This window comes from Amblyomma maculatum, chromosome 1 (genome assembly GCF_055883805.1).
Source record: "Amblyomma maculatum isolate TAMU_Amacu chromosome 1, ASM5588380v1, whole genome shotgun sequence".
Taxonomy (NCBI): Eukaryota; Metazoa; Arthropoda; class Arachnida; order Ixodida; family Ixodidae; genus Amblyomma; species Amblyomma maculatum.
The window spans coordinates 17245320-17259009 of record NC_139344.1 but is presented as its reverse complement, the minus strand read 5'-3'; positions in this window follow the sequence as shown (position 1 = coordinate 17259009).

Sequence of the window (13690 nt, the reverse complement as noted above, 5' to 3'; positions counted from 1 at the left end):
GTTGTTGAACTGACTTGCAAATGACTGGAAGCTTGCACTGCTGAAGGGAGGGCCGTTATTAGTGCACAACTTGGCTTGGATACCATTCGTCTCGAAGATTTCAGCACTGGCCTTAATAACAGCAGCAGCGGTGGTCCGATTTAAGCTTGCAAACCTCGACAAAAAGGAGTAAACGTCTGTTAATATGAAGTATTTAATGCCTTCGTGGTGGAAAAGGTGCCACTGACAATTTGTGACGGCAAATTGGGTAACTCGTGGCTAAGCAGGGGTAGTTTTGCATTTTCTTGTACTCATCGCAAACGATGCATGACTGCTACAACTGCAGTGTCAGCGTTCATGTTTAGCAGGTACATTGCCTATCTGGCTCTTGCCTTCATTTTATCCCCACCACAATGTGCAGCGCGTAGCAGGAACAGGACTTCTCTGCACTTGGTTGGAGGAATGACAAGCTTGTTTCTGAGCAGTCCATCTTCGACGTACAACTCGCTCCAGTAGGTCTTTTAGGCATCCGGCAGTTGCTGCTTGCTTTTTGGCCATTCGGTGCTTGCATCACGGGAGAGCTCGGTTATTAGGGCATCGTTATGGTTGCATCCTTCATGCTCAGGAGCTCTTCATCTGGAATCGGTAGCAAGGAAACAAGACTGACTTGAAAGTGCTCCGTTTCGTCCACGACCTTTGTTTTACAGGGAAAGTACGACACGGCATCAGCCAAAGTGGGTTCGTTCTCTGGTTTGTATGTTATCCTGATTGGGATCCTTTGAAGCACCAGCCGCATGCGCTGAAGTTGGCGAATACAGTCCCAATACGGCTTTTTGAAAATTGATTCAAGTGGCCTGATGTCGGACTCCACTGTGACTGCTGATTGCCTGGGTATGTAGTCCTTGGATTTCATGAAGCCATGAACAACAGCTAGTGCCTCTTTTTTCAATCTGTGCATACCAGTACTGTGTGTCAGTTAAAGAGCAGGACAAATATAGTCTAAGGGATGGTCGTCTTGTAAAATAACGGCACCGACACCGTACTGGCTCACGTCCACAGACAGTTTTACAGTTTTTGCTTGGTCAAAGTAAGCTAGGACTGGTGCTGTGACAAGGCTAGCTCTCGACCTTCGGAAACTGCTTTCCTTTACTTTGATCCACGTCCATGCGACGTCCTTTTTCAGTAGTTGCTGGAGAGGTGCAGTGCTAACAGACAGGTTCGGGATAAACCATGATAAAAAGTTTATCATACCAAGGAATACTTGAAGGTCTTTACGGTTCTCTAGTGCTAGAACTTGCATGATGTCTTGCATTCTGTCAAGGTCCAAGGAAAGCCATTCTGCTGTGAAGATGCAGCCCATGTAGCGCACCCTAGACTGCAACAATTGCCACTTCTTTTTATTGAGCTTTAGGTTGCGTTGTCTGCAGTGTTTAAGCAAGGCGGCTAGGTTTCTGTCGTAATCTTCTCCTGGGTTTCCGCAGACCAACATGTCATCAATCAACACAGCTACTCCAGCCAACCCTTAAACCATCTCGTGCATGGGACGTTGAAAAACCTCGGGTGCCAATGTGATTCCGAAGGGTATCCGCAGAAACCTATACATTCCAAAGGGAGTGCTTCATGGTGCAAACACATGAACTTTCTTTATCAAGAGTAATCTGCCAAAAAACTGACTAAGCATCGAGGGTGGAAAAATATTTGGCTGCTTGTAGTTGTGGTAGTACATCTTCTAAAGTAAGCATATGGTAGTGCTCTCTTAAACTGACCTTGTTTAAATCTGAAGGATTAAAGTAAATACGCACTTTAACATTTTTCAGCACTGCGGCTATATAGGTGGACCAGAAATATGGCTCGGACAGTTTTGCAATGAAGCTGTCATGTTCCATCTCATCTAGCTTAGTTCTCACAGGACCTTGAAGGGCAGCAGCAATTCTCCTTGTTGGTTTTACGGTGGCTCGTGCTTCGGGCTTCAGCTCTATAGGCTATAGGTGGCACCCTTAAGTTGTCCTAGGCCCTGCAAGACGTCTTCACACTCCTTTTTCAGGTCCTTCGAGCCTTCTGCCTCGACCGCATTTATGCACTGTATCAAGCCCAATCGCTCAGCGGTATCTCCACTCGACGTTACTGGCACATCTTGAAGAACAATGAAAAATGTAGCTTCTGTACTTTTCACAATAGCTTTTCTTGTGTGGCCAAAGAACGTGCACAACGTACCCGAGCAATGTGTGTGTGTGCTGGTGCTGCTGATAACTTTCGGAAGATCGTTTCTAGCATGGAACTACAGTTCGCTCCGATATATCTTACATTTAACTGTGGCACCGGCGACATTTACCGTTGTTGACCACTGTGACCAGTGCTCGTCGCTGAGGATTGCATGAACCTCCAATGCTTAAAGAAAATACTCCTTGTCGTCGGCAATTTCAACTTGCCATATGTGCCGTCCTTCTGCCGGCGCTTTCAAGCGGGATGTGCTGCATGCACTCGCAAAATGGTTTTGGCCGTTACATTTGTTGCAATACCTTCATAATGTGGGACACCTTCCGGTTTTGTGCTGTTGTAAGCTGCATCTTGAGCATGTGGTCGTCTTTGCTTTTACCACGTCTATCCTCTCTGGAGCAAACGACGGGACATTTGCTGCTTGGATCTCTGCGAGCTGCTCTTACCTTGTTTCTTAGCTTAACAAATGTCTACCGTCTTGTCATAGGAGGGATTTTCCGAGATGAGTCTTTGCTGCAGTTCTTTCTCTCTTATACCAAAGATTTTTCAACTGTATAGAAGCCTATCCTCCAGTTCTCCAAATTCGCATGGCCACACGAGATTACTGAGCTCCGTGATCCAATCGTTGAATGAATCGCTATCTGGTTCCTGAACTCGTACGTGAGATTATTTGCCGGTTTGTATTGCTCTTCAAAATTAAATAAATTCAAATACTTTTGAAGTGAGAAGCTTCACTAGGCTCGTCAACACCGTGCTTTGCGTCAGCCGGGGCCCAAGATTTGCCACTTCTGCGCATGCGCGAAGCCGAGTGACGGCATGCATGGCGCACATGGCCGCCGTCGCCGCTGCCACCGCTGACTCCGTCGCCTGACCTTCGCCGCCGCCGCAAGTACGCCGCCGCTTTTCCTCCTCACATAGAACAGGCATGGTAGAAGAACAAATGGTAGCGTAATTCCCATAGAAGCCTGCGTGTCGACTCCGAGCGAGGCTTTAGTTTCCCGGCGCCCCTGCGAACTGTGAGGCAAAAGGCAAAGCAAACACGTGACGTTGCTTGTGACGTCACAGTGACGTACTTGTGGCGGGGAATTCGATTCTCTGTTATGAACGAAAAACAAGGCCAACAACGACGGAGGCAGAACGATGCTCTGATAAAGCAGAAAAATGGACACCGTTACTGTTCAGCCAACTTTACTTGACATGGATTTCAACTGTCAAGTTTTACGTTAACTGAAATGTTACGGCATCTTTAACCACCTTATCACAGCATCGTTCTGCCTCCGTCTTTATTAGCCTGGTCTTTCGTCGCGCATCATGTAAACGCATTTTGTAGCTTATTTCTTCGGGCACGTTTGTGAACAAGGGCCTTCAAGTGAATTCGGCAAGCACATGAATAGAATCACATGGCTTGAGGGATTTCACTAAGGGCATAAATGAGTGAAGCTGTGCTGCATAGAAAGTCAGGCTTTATTAATTCACGATTACTTACATAGACGTTTCACGACAATGAAATCTTTGTGTAAGAAAGCGACCACCGCTCATTCGTCACGGTCTTCGTGAAATCCTCGTGACAACAAAATGACCTGAGCGTAGGTCTCCAAACGAAACGCGATGAGATTATAAAAGGGTAAAAGATCTTGCTAACAAACAAAGTACATATCAGTGTCAAAGAACAAAAACGAACGAACGGAATAACTAACGCTAGCGCTAAAACGCCAACCTGTAAGAGCTTAGGTAAGCAATTCAAATTGGGATTGCTAGTATTTAGAAGTTAATGCGTCTGAGAAGTGAAAATATCTACGATATAGCTTCGCTCCAATAAATCTCGCCCCGTTCATGATTCCATTATTTTACTCGCGCTTCATTTGCCACTGAGAGGAGTCAATGTGAGGTTACAAATTTACAACTTAAGCATGTTCATGAGAAAGATCCCATTGGCAATAGTAACATCACTGTGACTTTCAGCGAACGTTGGTGCGGTAATACGACGCAGTAAGCAAAACACGCAGCAAAGGGAGCGGAACGGAAGGCTTTGAGCATTGCGACACGCGTCTTGAGGGCAATAAAATCTCACCTTCACCGTTCAATTAAAACATGCATGCAAAACGCCGCTCATGCAGACGTGTATCCGTAAAACAAGCCACCACTTTTGCGACGTGTCTGGGAGGCCGAGCCGAGCCGCCGAGCTGTGACGCAGCATTGTCCCATCGTCCGGAAATGCGCACATGCAGCGGCAACCAGTTTCTCATCGAGCACACACAGTCTTCGCCTTCCTGTAAAGCTCTACCACAACCAGCAGAATGAAATACTGACCGTTTGGTAGAGATAACCCACTCTGTACGCAGCACGCAACGATAAACGTTGAACCGGGGCCGATGACGTACCCATCCCGGGGATAGAAAAGCTTTGGTCTGAGCCATTTCTGAGCTTTGAGCAATTCTACGCAGCGGATAATAAATGGCCGAGAGAGGTCATAGAAACAAGTTAAAATATTATTATAAAGGTGACACGTTTTTTCTTACGGAAGAAACAAAAACTGGATTCATTCCTGAACGCGAATATTATGCTTACTTTCTAGTTCTTTGGAGTTCTGGCAGATCTTATTTTCTGTGCTCTAGCAATTTGCCTCGCAGTTCGCAGGAGCCCTCATCATCGAGTTGATGCCGCTGGCAGTAGGCAGCTGCACGCGTTTTCTTTAAAACTGCGCGACCAGTTGTACATAGACCTTGGAACAGGTGGAGACACTCGCCATGGAAGGAGAAGAGGCAACAGTCGGACGGTACAGAAACACCGATTCAGAAGTGGTAGCTTGGGAGTTGGCTAAAAAGTAGCGAAGACATGAAAAGCGCAAAGATAGACGAGCGGCTGAAACGCCAGAAGTACAAGAGGAACGCTTTTCGCTTCGAGGTATTCAGGCTTAACCTTAGCTAAGCCACAGCATTTTTTTTTTCTGCTCCTCGTTTTCAAACTTAAAGGTGCGGAAAGTACGCCTTGTCTCTTCGCCGATAGCCAATTAAAAGTAGCAGCGTGAACACCTTCGGTTGTTCCTTTAGCTTCGTCACGGTTGCAAAATGTTCGAACTTACATTTCCAGATAGTACAGTTGTCTCCTGTAGCATCTAGAGGCTTTGGCGGAGGTAGCAGTGTCGAACTCATCGTTGTGGCTGTGTTCTGGAAGACCAGCTGTTTCAGATTGAGGCCTCAGAGTGGGTCACTCGCCCGCCGTTAACGTGACGACTTGTGCCCATGCTACACTTGCTGCGCTGCTGAAAAGGTCTGCCAATCCCCCTTCTGAAACCAAGTAAACGAGACAAGTAGCAGAGAACAAAAAGCAATTTATTCAGCAATGCAGCCGCATTTAAGGACCTGTACGATAGGCGGTCTGCGCAGGAAACATGCGCAGTTATTATCACAAGTACAGAATTGAGCTCCGTCACACTTCACACCTAAGCATGACACATCGATATCTCACAAAACCCTTCTAATACCCACGCATAAGGCTAATAAGCAATGAAATTTTATTCTTTCCGAGAATTATACAATCACCAAATGAGCCAGTGTCCAGCCAACACTCATGAAGTTGCGCGTGAAATTTTAGCGGATATTTTTTAGAAAAATGAAAGACAGCAGATGTGTCACATACACTTCACTAACTATGCACAGAAATAAAATATCTTGAAGCATTTTGGTGTCATGTTGTGAAGGTTGTTTTGCAGATCTGCTTGTTTTACATTGTGTTTAGGTGTGTGTGACTTGTGACTGGTTCTGGTCTCAATGTGAGGTTGTCCTTTTGTTGTGTTTATTTGGCTTTGTTTCTTTGGGTAGACACAGCTTGGGTGAAATAATTTATCTTTTTATTTTCAGAAAGTTAATAATGTCATTGTCGAATATCCATATGCACGCATGATAGAAAAGTTTTCCTACATTGCGGTGTGCGCTTGTGGTATTTCTCTCTCTGTGCGGTTCCCACTGCGCTGCTGTTTCTATGTATAATCACTTTCAGCAGAGCATAGCAGGACGAGGACAGAGCATTAAGGCATGTACGGGACAAGTCAGAGCATGTAAATGGTGCAAATAAACCAAAGATAAGATCAGGTAAAGTCAGAGATGAAGGCGACCTCCGTGCGCAAAAGGAAATCAGAGGATTCACGCATTCATCCCTGAGGTTTGCCATCCTGGTGGGTTCCATTATTTCATGTGGGAGCTTTTTTTGGCACGTCTTCAAAATGGTCGCTTTTTTCAAAACCAGGGGAACATTTTTCATTGCTGTCACATTTACAACCGGTCACTGCAGATTTCTGGACAATGAACGTTTAATATCTTTCCTGTGCTTCATTTGTCTTTGATTGATATATACGACAAAGAGAAACACTCGTTGTACTGTATGACACAAGAATTCCGTCGTAGCATGCAGATAAATCGTCATATACAGTCGAACTCACTTATAACGACACCGGTTTTAACAATTTATCGGTTACAACAGTGAAAAGCTGCTTCATGGTTCACTTTTGTATGCTTTCTAAGGTAAAAATGACTATAATGGTCCCATGCCGCATTATCGGTTATAGGGGAGCGCACCTGAATTTTGCTCTAATACGGAAAGTTGAGCTAGTTGGTACATGATTGCAAATTACGAGCGCTGCGACGGAGAACAACAACGAGAGAGTAAATAAAAATCAGTAAATCAGTAATAAGTAAATCAGTAAATAAAAAAATGTAGATATGCTTAATTAAATGTTACGATTCTGTGGAAATGTTTGGTAAATAAATTTTCCTGAAATAAATAATGCCATACTTTTTAAGTGTATACAAGTGTGGTCTAGTTGGAGGCCATAAATGTTAAAAACTTGTGGGCGCTTATCCTCTTTCTCTGCATTCGTAAAATGTGCGACAAAAAAGTTTCATCCTTAACATCTTTTTTTCAGCATTCATAGCTATGCTCTCCAAAGCAACAGCTTACAAGAAGCAGAGGCGAATGCACTTGCATGGCTAGCATTCTCTGACACTGCAAGCATGGTGCTGTTGTGTGCTTTTAATAAAAAGAACCGAGAGGAGTCATTCAGCACCCCCAGGACACAATAACTTTCTTCCCTCTCTGAACCCTTTGGAATGCCAGCCAGACACTGCGACAGCAACATCTCTTTTGTGCACCTGCAAGTGAGACAGTGCGTGCACACAACAGAGAGATTTAGCTTACCGTGATCCGCGATCCGCCACCGTGGCTCTCTACCGCGCGTGGGCGGGGCGGTCAAGCTGATTGGTCCCGACGCGGCAGGTCTGTGTGCCGACATCTAAAGTCCCTTGATAATTTGAAAGTAGCGACACTCTCCTCCGCGCCGCGCTTTCCTCCTCGATTCTCCGCGCTGCGCACGACACGCTTTTTCCCCTTGACGCCCGCCGGCCGGCCGCAGCAGTGAGTGAAGCGCGAGCTTTTGGGACAGGTCTGCGCTTCAGGAGTGCACAAATTTTTTGAAAAATAAAAGCATTGAGAATGCCGAAAGTAAAGTTCATGAATTGATTGGTTTCTTCTTAGAACTGTTTGAAAGGGGAATACTGATAAACAAAGCTTTCAGGCGAGTTCTGTGCTACAGACACTTTTTAAGTCTTATGATAAGGTTTTACTTTGTGCACTTAATCTAGTACTGCCTCTGACTTTGTGTTTGTTTTTTTTTAGAGCGTGAAATCTGTCACCGCGGTAAAACTTCGGAAAACGATCCAGGCTGGTGCTTTGAACTTTAAGATCAGAGGTCAAAGCAGGACTTAGTCTATTTCGCTACTGTCAAGCTATCTCTCTAAGCATGGTATATGTCACGTGATCAACCATGAGATTGGATTACTGGTTAATTGTACATGTATTTCGATCAATTACTGAGCCAAATTAATTGATATTTAGTAAATTGCAATTAAAATCTAAATTTTAGCTGCAACATCGAACCGTATACCGTTGGAAAGCTTAGGCCAAGTGTAATGGCACTGTGCTAGTTAGCGATCCGCGATAATCTGCGTTAATTAGTTAATTTTGCATAAAACCAAATTTTGAGCTGTTCCTTGCTGCTTCGAGGCAAGGAACAGGTTTGCCACGGCAGTCTAGATATGATGCTGATGGAGGAATTAAATAATTTTATTAGTACGCGGCCCCTCACTGACTTCGCGTGTGGTTAAAAGACAGCAGGGTACACTGGGAGAAGTGGTGGGCCCTATTGCCGACACACTGAAGTTCTGGGGCAAGCATGCTGTGGCCTCATGCGCTGTGTAAAAGAGCTTGATTTCATTGAACGCAACAATCAAATAAAAAAATTACAAGGTGCACATAGGTCTTCAACGTGCGGAAATGAGAAAGCATATAACTGCCAATTCCTTACCTATCGCTATCATATCTATCACTATATCTACTAATGCCAGAGACCTACCGTAACTGTCACTATCCGCAACGAACACTATCACCTCACTATCCGGGCCTATTACTACAATTTACTATTATTATCCGTAACAGTCACCATCATTACCTATCACTATTCATAACCATCACTATTTAATCTGATGCCGCCCCATTACCCATTGATATACTTCAATTTTCATTGACTTACGTTGTCAGTCATATCTCTATTATCTCATAATATCTGACGAGACAACTATACATTGACTTTTAATTCTTATACGTTCTTGTTTTCTCATAAATGGAGGTCGGAAAAGAGCAAGCCACAGAAATAACTGACTACTATCAGAGCGAGGTTCATGTCTCTGTCGAGGAGGCTTCCTTTACTTCCGGACAGGTCGGTGAGAGAAAATTGATGGAACTGCGTTTGGCCTGTTTCTTTTTTCGAGTTCGTGTAATATTGGCGGCTCAAACTGGTCTTCAGTGAAATGTAGCTAGAACATAGAGCGATGAGTTAATCACTCAGGCTAGGTGAAAAAAAAAATCTTCTTGCATACAATTGAAATGAGTAATATGTTACAGTGTTAAGAATTGTTGCTCGCAAAATGTTCCTTTATTTTTACATCATAACTATATAATTATTGATTGTTTAAGTTTCGTAAATACAGAAAATTGATGCAATGATTCCGGCTGATTTAACATCGATGGGATAACTTTTCTCGCAATAAATGAATACGCGGAATCGCGGTTTTAGAGCTCCAGCTTTCAAAGCGAAGTTAACCTGCCAACGCCTAGTAGTCATGGTCAAAGTGAAGCGTGTGTGATCATATGAACACCTCCTGCACATTGGCCGTATCCCTGATAAAACGAACGCATATTTTTTAACCCACGCGTGCGTCGAAGCGTGGCAACACATTCAAGAATTGAAAAAAAAAATATGCCGTACGACCTAACTAGTGCAGATTACCCGCAATACCTCTGGTTTACTTGCCAAAGAGTTTTTCAGGGCCAGCATTAATTGCTCCCGAGTAACCGACGCACACTACAAGTACAAGCTGGAAAGGCTAGCTCCTCTACAAGCCCGAATTTTGATTTTTAGTGAAGGAGGCAAGGGATCCTAGCATAATCGCGACAAATGCAATCGAGAGACTGTAATTTTCCAGTTATCTCTGACAGCAAAAAGCAGATTATAGCGCCCTGTTTCTGACTGTGCAGAAGTCGAAGCGTGTTAAATGATGGAGCCTTGGAGCCTCGCAGAATATTCAGCATGCTGCAGAGGACAACCTTATTTTTATACAATGAACATGCTGCCGCCGCAGAGGAGCAAGCAGGAATAAAAAACGCAGCGTCAGTTGACGCGTTATTACGGGGAGTGAGAAAGTCACCCGATGTCGCAAACAACTCTGTTCTTTCTAGGAATAAACGTCTTTCGACTAATCTTGTGAATCCATTGACTCGTGCGCAAGCGTCACGCTTGCCTTGAGATATCATGAATACCGCATAACCATCTTCAGGCCGCTTGCTGCAGTTGTACGCGCAACAGCACGGCATAGAGCTCGCACGCTGCAATAAAAGCACAGCGCGCAATATTCGCTCGCCGAGACTAGGAGAAAAATGGCGCGATGGAAAAAGAAAACACAAAGAAAACGCCGGACGCGCGTCAGTTTCCAAGGGCAACGGCAGGGAGACCAATCGTCGCTCAGGAAATCGGGCGGAGAGCCGGCCTTCAGCGAAGGGGCGAGGAGGAGGCGAGGATGTAGCGCGGCGGCGGCAAAGTTCAATCGTTGGCGTAACTTTCAAAGCATCAAGGGGTTTTACCGACATCCAGTATGTGGCTCCATCTGTCGGCGTCAAGGGGGGTCTGGGCATGCGCAGTGGAACGCGCAGTGGCGGATCCCAGTAGCGGATCGCGGATCACGGTAAGCTAAAACTCTCTAATAAAGAAGTGGGTACTAGCGGCGCAAGGAGCGCGTACCAGTCGGGACGGGGGTGGTTCAACATGAGGTCGCCCCACACGATTCGTCACGGCGGGGGCGATTAGTCACGGAGGGGGAACCCGAACGAGTCGCCAGCGACCTGTTTGAGGTAGTTTGAGGGAGTCGCTCGACTTCAAGTCCAAAACTACTGAGCTAGGGATACTGAGCCAATCCGCAGCGCTTCTGCCTCCTTATTAGGGCGGGAAAATTCAAGAGTACTGCATGCACGCGTTTGCACGATCGACTTACTGCGCCCGCAGTTAGCACTGCGAGAATGAAGCGTACTAATTCACGTTTGTACTCGTATCCTTGGTCATGTGCTCGACGCTTAGGCAGGAGGCGATTTCGTGACCTGCTATTTCGCGAGACCGCAAACAACCGCGCACACACCACCGCCGCTTCCGACTTCGTAGAACTGTAGCGCTTTGGCTGTCGCAAGAGCCCTAAACATGGGCATAACCATAAGATCTTCTTCCTCGCTGATAATTTCATATATTCATACCCGAAATGAGTCCGAATTGATCTACCCCGAGCGCGGTAGCAGAGGCCGTAAAGGGGCGAAAGCGGGCTCTTAAGTCAAATCTAGTTCGGAGAGGGGGTTGTCGTGAACCAAGTTGTACGCCGGTATGAGCACTCGGTGTCGATCAGCACTTGTCGCGGGTCTCCCCCTCCGTGACGAATCGAGCCGCGCGAACTGCGCGAGTCTGAGTCGCCAGTGTGAACCAGTCTTCACGGCGACGTTCCCCCATGGCCTCCGAGATCACCTCCGCGCGCGAGAAACACGTGCACGGGGGTGATCTCGGAGGCCATGGTTCCGACCAGTAGTTCAGAAATGACTGCCAGAGTAAGGAGGCGGCGCTGGTGTAGTGGGAGCAAAATTCAGGTGCGCTCCCCTATAACCGATAATGCGGCATGGGACCATTATAGTCACTTTTACCTTAGAAAGCATACAAAAGTGAACCATGAAGCAGCTTTTCATTGTTGTAACCGATATATTGTTAAAACCGGTATCGTTATAAGTAAGTTCGACTGTATATGACGATTTATCTGCATGCTACGACGGGATTCTTGTGTCATACAGTACAACGAGTGTTTCTCTTTGTCGTATATATCAATCAAAGACAAATGAAGCACAGGAAAGATATTAAACGTTCATTCTCCAGAAATCTGCAGTGAACGGTTGTAAATGTGACCGCAATGAAAAATGTTCCCCTGGTTTTGAAAAAAGCGACCATTTTGAAGAAGTGCCAAAAAAAGCTCCCACATGAAATAATGGAACCCACCAGGATGGCAAACCTCAGGGATGAATGCGTGAATCCTCTGATTTCCTTTTGCGCACGGAGGTCGCCTTCATCTCTGATTTTACCTGATCTTATCTTTGGTTTATTTGCACCATTTACATGCTCTGACTTGTCCCGTACATTCCTTAATGCTCTGTCCTCGTCCTGCTATGCTCTGCTGAAAGTGATTGTATACATAGAAACAGCAGCGCAGCGGGAACCGCACAAAGAGAGAAATACCACAAGCGCACACCGCAATGTAGGGAAACTTTTCTATCATGCGTGCATATGGATATTCGACAATGACATTATTAACTTTCTGAAAATAAAAAGATAAATTATTTCACCCAAGCTGTGTCTACCCAAAGAAACAAAGCCAAATAAACACAACAAAAGGACAACCTCACATTGAGACCAGAACCAGTCACAAGTCACACACACCTAAACACAATGTAAAACAAGCAGATCTGCAAAACAACCTTCACAACATGACACTAAAATGCTTCAAGATATTTTATTTCTGTGCATAGCTAGTGAAGTGTATGTGACACATCTGCTGTCTTTCATTTTTCTAAAAAATATCCGCTAAAATTTCACGCGCAACTTCACGAGTGTTGGCTGGACACTGGCTCATTTGGTGATTGTATAATTCTCGGAAGGAATAAAATTTCATTGCTTATTAGCCTTATGCGTGGGTATTAGAAGGGTTTTGTGAGATATCGATGTGTCATGCTTAGGTGTGAAGTGTGACGGAGCTCAATTCTGTACTTGTGATAATAACTGCGCATGTTTCCTGCGCAGACCGCCTATCGTACAGGTCCCTAAATGCGGCTGATTTGCTGAATAAATTGCTTTTTGTTCTCTGCTACTTGTCTCGTTTACTTGGTTTCAGAAGGGGGATTGGCAGACCTTTTCAGCAGCGCAGCAAGCGTAGCATGGGCACCAAGTCGTCACGTTAACGGCGGGCGAGTGACCCACTCTGAGGCCTCAATCTGAAACAGCTGGTCTTCCAGAACACAGCCACAACGATGAGTTCGACACTGCTACCTCCGCCAAAGCCTATAGATGCTACAGGAGACTACTGTACTATCTGGAAATGTAAGTTCGAACATTTCGCAACCGTGACGAAGCTAAAGGAACAACCGAAGGTGTTCACGCTGCTACTTTTTAATGGCTATCGGCGAAGAGGCAAGGCGTACTTTCCGCACCTTTAAGTTTGAAAACAAGGAGCAGAAAAAAAAAATTGCTGTGGCTTAGCTAAGGTTAAGCCTGAATACCTCGAAGCGAAAAGCGTTCCTCTTGTACTTCTGGCGTTTCAGCCGCTCGTCTATCTTTGCGCTTTTCATGTCTTCGCTACTTTTTAGCCAACTCCCAAGCTACCACTTCTGAATCGGTGTTTCTGTACCGTCCGACTGTTGCCTCTTCTCCTTCCATGGCGAGTGTCTCCGCCTGTTCCAAGGTCTATGTACAACTGGTCGCGCAGCTTTAAAGAAAACGCGTGCAGCTGCCTACTGCCAGCGGCATCAACTCGATGATGAGGGCTCCTGCGAACTGTGAGGCAAATTACTAGAGCACAGAAAATAAGATCTGCCAGAACTCCAAAGAACTAGAAAGTAAGCATAATATTCGCGTTCAGGAATGAATCCAGTTTTAGTTTCTTGCGTAAGAAAAAACGTGTCACCTTTATCATAATATTTTAACTTGTTTCTAACGACCTCTCTCGGCCATTTATTATCCGCTGCGTAGAATTGCCCAAAGCTCAGAAATGGCTCAGACCAAAGCTCTTTTTATCCCCGGGACGGGTACGTCATCGGCCCCGGTTCAACGTTCATCGTTGCGTGCTGCGTACAGAGTGGGTTATCTCTA